The sequence below is a fragment of the Melospiza georgiana genome, chromosome 12 (genome assembly GCF_028018845.1).
Source record: "Melospiza georgiana isolate bMelGeo1 chromosome 12, bMelGeo1.pri, whole genome shotgun sequence".
NCBI lineage: Eukaryota > Metazoa > Chordata > Aves > Passeriformes > Passerellidae > Melospiza > Melospiza georgiana.
Window position 1 is genome coordinate 17867404 of NC_080441.1, and position 7092 is coordinate 17874495.

Here is a 7092-nt window from a genome sequence, read left to right on the forward strand (position 1 = left end):
CCATGAAATGAAGTCAAGCTCAGTGATTTATACTCAGGGACACTGGAGGGAAACCCGAGTTTGATGGATATGGAAAAACACTCCCAGCTGCAGCTTCATCTGGCAAGACTGAGCTAAATCAACCTTTTCCTCATTAGGAGCAGCAAAAATGCAAATGGAGTCTGATGAGTATTTGTACAGCTCAGGGCTTTAAAATGTACTTTGTGTTTTTCATTTCCCTATATTAGACAGTTCTAGCCATGATTTTATCACCTGGATTTGCCTTATCTCCAGCTCACTTTCTGTTTTATTTATTGTTTTCCACAGCTGCTCATCTGAGAATGTCTTGTGTTCTGATTCATTTAAGAGTCTCTCATTCCCACAAATGCTCTGCACCTGGTTTTAAATTCAGTTTCAAGTGGTATTAGGAGGGGAAAAGTTGGATCATCCAAAAAGGGACTCAAATTATATCAGGGAATTTTTACTTTGGCTTATGCTTAATTAAAAATTTGGTGTTTGAGCAGTGTCATTAACCATCCCAGGCACTCTGGTATTTATGGCATGGAATTTCAATATTTCAAATTAATAATAGCACTGCTCAAATATTGAATGTGAAATTCAATAACTCAAATATTGAATCTAGAGATTCAATGGCTCAAATATTGAGTCTAAAGTTTCAATAACAAGAAATAGAACAGTTTGCAAGACACACAGAAATGGAAGTATTTTTGTGTTGGAAAAATGATCACCAGTTTTGAATAGCAATTAACAATTTTGCCACTCCAGTACTGCATAACAAGGGCTAAATTTGCTGAAGACATTTTGCTGACATTGACTTGTTTGCAATTCCTTCAGCTCAAATAATTTCTAATTTAGGAAGAAATGTCACCAAAATTCAAACCTGTCAATATTTTAGTTTCATTAGTGATTAATAAAACATGCAAGGTCTTACTGAGTAGTGAATAAAATGGCTTCTCAATGTGTCACATATTTAAATATTCCTTATTTACACTAAAATTTATTGTTTTCCCTTCTTACAACCTAAGATACCCTGCTTTGGAAATATTCCCTATGTAAGGAAATACTCCTTATGAAAATAAGTATTCCCACATTCCTGTGGGGGGAAAAAAAATCTACATTTTGGCTAAAGCCAAAAAAGATTGAAACATTTAAGTCTTCTCTTAGGTACTAACATGTGGCAAACATTTATTCTGCTACAGAAACGTTAGTATTTCCTTTGTTCATTGACCAGGAGTACAAATACTGGTTTTAAGCCAGGACTAAGCATCTACAGAAGGCAATAAAGCTCAGTATTTTTATTTGGGGTGCAGCAGTTGAGCCCCAGGACACCTCACTGTGCCCCAGAGGCAAGGCTGAAGGGCAGCACAAAAAGCAGGGAGAAAAGAATGCTATAGAATTAAGTGCCTAAAAATAATCCTGTGCAAGATCAAAGTTTAGTCATGTAGAACCTGATCCTGAATTAGAAACTTCAGGCTGCCAGGGGAAAACATGAATTCTACTGAAGGTTTAAAATTAACCCTCTAGAGAGAAAGTACTGACACAAAGTCAAGAGGGGAGAGGGAAAACAAAGGTTTGAGAGTGTGGGGTGATTTTTGGATATCAAAGAAAATTCTCCTCTCAGTTCTATTGATTTAGTCCAGATTAACTCTGCTGGAATCAATACCAACAGCAGTGAACTGTAGAATTCCTTCTTTCAATTTTTTTTCTCATCCCTCATCATTCTCCTGAGCATTTTAAATCTTTGTGCACCATCTGGTTTTCAAGATGGTTTTACAGCTGGGTTTACTTGGGCACAAAGCAGTTGAGTGATTTGCCCCAAGGTTACACAGCTGAGCAAGTACTTGAGAGGAACTCCAACCCTGTGTCCTTTGTAATTAATTCCCAACTCTCTACAACAACTCTCAGACCTTACACCTCCCTCAAGGTATGCACAAAGCACAGAGAGTTGTGTTGCACAGGATTGTAATTAAAAGTTGAGCAAAGTCTCTTCAATCTCACCTGTGTTGGGTGCTGAGCAAAGTCTCAGTGGCAGGCTGGCAGCTCACAGTGACCCCAGACAGGCTTGGAGCCACTGGAGATATTTGTCAATGGTTATTTCTGTGTTCTTGGCCACATCCCTTCCTCTGAGTTACTCTGCCCACAGGTCACAGAAAGCTGGCACCCACTTCAGCATCCCTGGGGTAGAATCACCAAGGAGAAATGAAGGAATTGCCCCCATTTGCATAGGGATGCTGAAATATTTACATCTGAACTCACATCTTGCTTCTGCAATCCTTTAAAACTCCTTTGTTGTTTAGATCCACATTTACACCTGGAAACCAGAAAATTCAGGTCCTGATTTCAGGGAACTGCTCAGACAGAAATATTTGTATCCAGGGTGCCTGGCTGTTCCCAGGATTTGTGTCAGGTGTACAAATGAAGAAGGAATCATTTTCTGAGACATCAAAAGAAACTTGCTCTGTACCAGAAAACAATCTTGTCTAATTGTTTTCCAAGGCAAGCTGGGGGCTGACAGCTGATTGTTACTGCTGGATTTCCCTCTGCCCACTGGCAAAGCAGATTTGGGGTCAGAATCCCAGTGCTGTGTTAGCAGAGCCTGCACACAGCCCTGAGGCAGCAGAACACAATGAAATTCTTGCTAATTTTTCATGTTCATGGGTTCCCAGAGCTCTGCTGAGCTGTGCCTGTCTCCTCTGGGGCTCACACAGGAAAACCACGGAATTAAAGTTAAAAAAGTTCTCCAGCTTCACTTTAAAAGCTCCAAAGCAGGGACAATGGGCTAGAGCAGATGATCCAATCTATCACTAATGGAGACAAAGCAAGACTCTTCCTTTGATAATTTCTCACTGGCTCTGCCCTCCTTGCCCCTTTCCATTCATGCCTTTGTTCTCATTTCACTTAGCAAGCAAAACCTTCTGCAATTCTTCTTCCTTTGCCTTAGAAACATACTTTTGCAGGCTAGTTATTTCCAAAAATTTATTTCCAAATATTTGAACTCCAAGCACGGTTTATAACAAAGGAAGAGTGTCTACTTAGTCTTTTGACCTTGTTTACCTAAAGCATTTTAAAGCCCAGCTACAGCTCTGTGCTTTGAATTTCTGCCACTTCTCCCCAAGAGCTCTCACTGGCTTAGCCCAATATTTCCTCCCCTTGTTTTGTGCTTACAGTGTTGGGCTTATTAATGTTACAGAGTCATTGCTTACTTAAACCTGTTCAGTTCTTACATTTTGCTGCTCTCTCTGAAATCCCTTCCGTTTAATCAGACAGATTCTCTTCTCTAAGCAGCTGTGCAACTGGGAAAGCAGCTCACAACAGCTGGTGGTTTTCTGCTCTGTCAGATTTTAGCCCATTATTGAAGATTTTGGAATAAACAGGAGCATGGAAAATGATGCACCAAGGCCACTTCTCGTCTCCCTTCATCTGTAGCTGGTGCAATAATTCTATCTGTCATAAAGTGGACAAAGTTCATCCTAAATGATAATGCTTTTTCCTACAGATGGAAAAACACCAAATATGAAGCACAGAGCTGAGCTGATAGACTGTAAACTCTGGGATCCAATTCATTCAGGAGCTGTCACACCAATCCTCTCTTCTTTAGAAGATACATTTTTTACATTTTCCCTCTTATCCAAAAGGGTTTCAGGACGGAGCCTCTGCATCTCATCACACAGACACTTCCATCCCCTCCAGCAGGTCAGGGGAAGCTGCACATTTTCCAGGGCTGATGGGTGGAACTCTGCATGTCTGTGCTGTTGTGAGGGATGATTGTGGAGACTGTTCCTAAGGATGTTTTTCTTCTCTCTGGCCAGTAATGCAGAACTCTCACAATCAGTAACCGGTCATTTGGAAAAGATACGAGGGGGGTTTGTGCTGAATCTGGAGACACTCTGTACCTTCTCTGATGGTTAGAAAGCTCACCAGATAAGCTGAGGTTGGGTTTTTTCTGAGGCTGCCTTTGAACTCTCACAGAGAGAGCTGAATTATTTCACTTTTGATTGTGATCCAGGTTTCCAGATTCTTGCAGAGGCCACCACTCTTTGTGTTCTGCATTGTATTTCACTTCAAAACTCAATATTTTCCTATGCCATGATGAAAAAGCTAATTTGGAACCTCACATTAATAATGTAACAGCCTGTTCCCTTGATTCCCTGTTTTTGATGAAGGTCATGGCTTTGCATTTATTGAGGACCTGAACTCAAACTCCTGCTCTTCAGCAAAGGTGTTTGACCAGATGTCCCAGAGCAGCTGTGGCTGCCCCTGGATCCCTGGGAGTGTCCCAGGCCAGGCTGGACAGGGCTTGGAGCAGCCTGGGACAGTGGGAGCTGTCCCTGCCAAGGACAGGAGGGACTGGGTGGGATTTAAGGTCCCTTCCAACCCAAACCATTCCATGATTGTGGTTTTGAATGAACAAGACTCTTCATTCTTTACCCAATAGTACAAGGCACAGCCCAGCAGTTCTGTGACTGTCAGCAAAGAGCAGTGGGATCAGGGAGTAGAAGAGGAATCCAATCTTTGAATTACTCTCCTCTCTGCCTTTGATATCCCTTAAGGGAGACTGACCCTCCCTCAGCTCTGGGAAAGGTGACAGGCTGGGGGTGCTGCTGGATATGGAGGAGGTGATGGTGGCAATTCTGCCTTGACAGTCTGTGCTCCAATCCCTCCATCTGGGAATGGTGGCAGAGGCCAACATCTGTAGGAACCTCCCAAATGTCCAAAGGAAGGTTACTGGAAACTAACTCTCTGAAACTGAACCAAAATGTTCTTTCTGTGGATGCTCTGCTGAAAAGGAAACCCAGAGTCCAGGCTGGAGAGCCATGAGTGTTTCCCATCCACATCCTTGGGAGCAGTGGTGAAACCCCCACATCTTCATCACCTTCCAGCCCAAGTGGTTCCATCAGGACAATGTCAAAGTCCCTTCTCTCCTGAAGGGCTGCCATGGTGCTGCTGTTCCCAGTGCAAACACTGAGGATGGAGGGTTGGACTTGCCCTTCTCCCCCACCCTTTTAGCTGCCAAGACCACCTATGGAGTGCAGAACCCATGAGTTAGCACCAGATACCAAATATATCTGACAAGTGTTCATCAGCCTGTGCTGGAGAGCAGGAGCTGGCTCTCAGGAGAGCCCTAATCTGCCAAAAGAGCAGCTTTTAAAGCCCAGAATACATATTTGTGTCAGGCCTGTGAAATGATACATTTTACATGGAAGTGCTGTTCTGTGGGAGTTATTTATTAGGCAGCTTTAAATAAAGCAAGAAGTTTTGTTTCTAAATCCTGAGTGCTAATCATTGAAAGTCCTCATTTTATCTGTTTTTGTTGCTTTAGTTTTAGCCATTTGCACTTCTGAACCTCAAACTGGAATGAATGAAGGAAATGGAATGAACCTGAACCTCAAACTGTGGCATGAAGTGAAGCACATGGAGCCAGAGGTTCATCTCTTTGTACATTTGGAAATGCACATTTTCACCACACTGCAAATACATCTCAGCACTAGAAAAATCAAAAATCTTGAGTAGGGCTGGGAGAATATGTTCAGTTTGCAAAGTCCAGACACTCCTGAATTCCAGTGCTGTGGCTTCTAGGAAGAGCCACTGGTAAGACAAGAACAGACATCTAAAAACATCAATTGTCATCACCCACTTACACATGGTTTGCAAGGAGTTTGAAAGCCAAGGCATCCCAGGATGAGGGGAAAGGCTCTCAAAGGGTTAAATGCTTCCTGCCTTTAATCTAGAATCACGTAATGTGGAATGAATGTTTCAGCTCAAACTGTTTCCTCACTCTGACAGTTTCATGGTGTGAGGTCAAAGTGGGGGAGAGTGGGCAGAGGAGAGGGGGAGCATGGAGTGGTGAGCTGCTAAATCCAGAGAGACACATGCAGAGAAATAAAAAAGATGGATTCTGCAGCAGCCTCAGCCCATCTGGGATGGCTGTGGTGGAACCATGGGTAAATGTGTGGGACTTTGGGGACGTCCTGCTCTGCTGCTCCCTCTGCTTGTCCCCTGTGCTCCTGCTCGGCTCCGGGCACCGTTCCCACGCCACGTTGCAAAATGTGCCTCGAGTTTCTCACAGTGGCTCTGCCTGGACACAAAGTGCAGCTCCAGTGCTTCCTGCACCCTGCACATGCAGAGATGGGATTCCTCTGGGGAAACTGCTGGCTGTTATTTATTTTCCCTTCCTGTGTGGACCTTTCCTATGCAACCAGGTCCCTTATGTGCACCAAAGTGCTCTACCCAGTGCAGAAAACTTCCATTTAAAGCAGATTTCAAATTAATTTGATTTTTTGGACCAACCATCACTTCTTACACCAAAAGTGACCTGGTTTGATTTCCTTTGCAGGCCCTCCTATGAGGACAAAACACTCAGTCATGGCTGTCTCCATGTTTCTACTGATCAGTGCACCACGTTTGTCTTTCTCCTTGTAATTCTCACCTACTCTGCCAGGGGAAGAAGTTTTCATTTGGAGAATTATTGCATTTCTTGCCCATCAACATAAACTTCTAATCATTGATACAAGGATTGAAAGTAAAAGAAAACATAAACAATTTCACAAACACTTAATTAAATGCATTACGTGCCCTCCCTCTTAAGCCAAGCACAACAGTCTCGACCTCCCTGTTTCCACCCTGAGTTACTCAGCCCACCCCAAATCCTTGTTTTTCTTCCTTAAACAATCTGAGCAAGGACACCACGTGCTCCTTTGTGGGGCTGATGCTTTGGCATGTGATGGGGTGTGACAGGAACGTGGTCTCCACAGAGGTCACCTCTGCAGCCCCAGCTTGCACATCAGTGCAGTGACCCCACAACTGATGCCCAATTCACTCCCCCCAAGGAGCAGAGGTAAGGACATCCCCTCCCTCCCTCCCCAGCCCATGGCAGGAGCACAGGGACATTCAGTAGATCAGCCTGCTGCTGAGAATAGTAAATTCTGCATCTTCCCACCAAATGATAACAAATGTCTGAAGGGAATCAGCTGACAAATCCTCTTGCTCAACACCATTCGTCCCTAAGCTGCATGAAAAAAACAAACTCCTTTAATGGCAGGAAATCCTCAGGCCAGTTTGTCACCAGGATTCAGACAGATTTAAATAACAGAC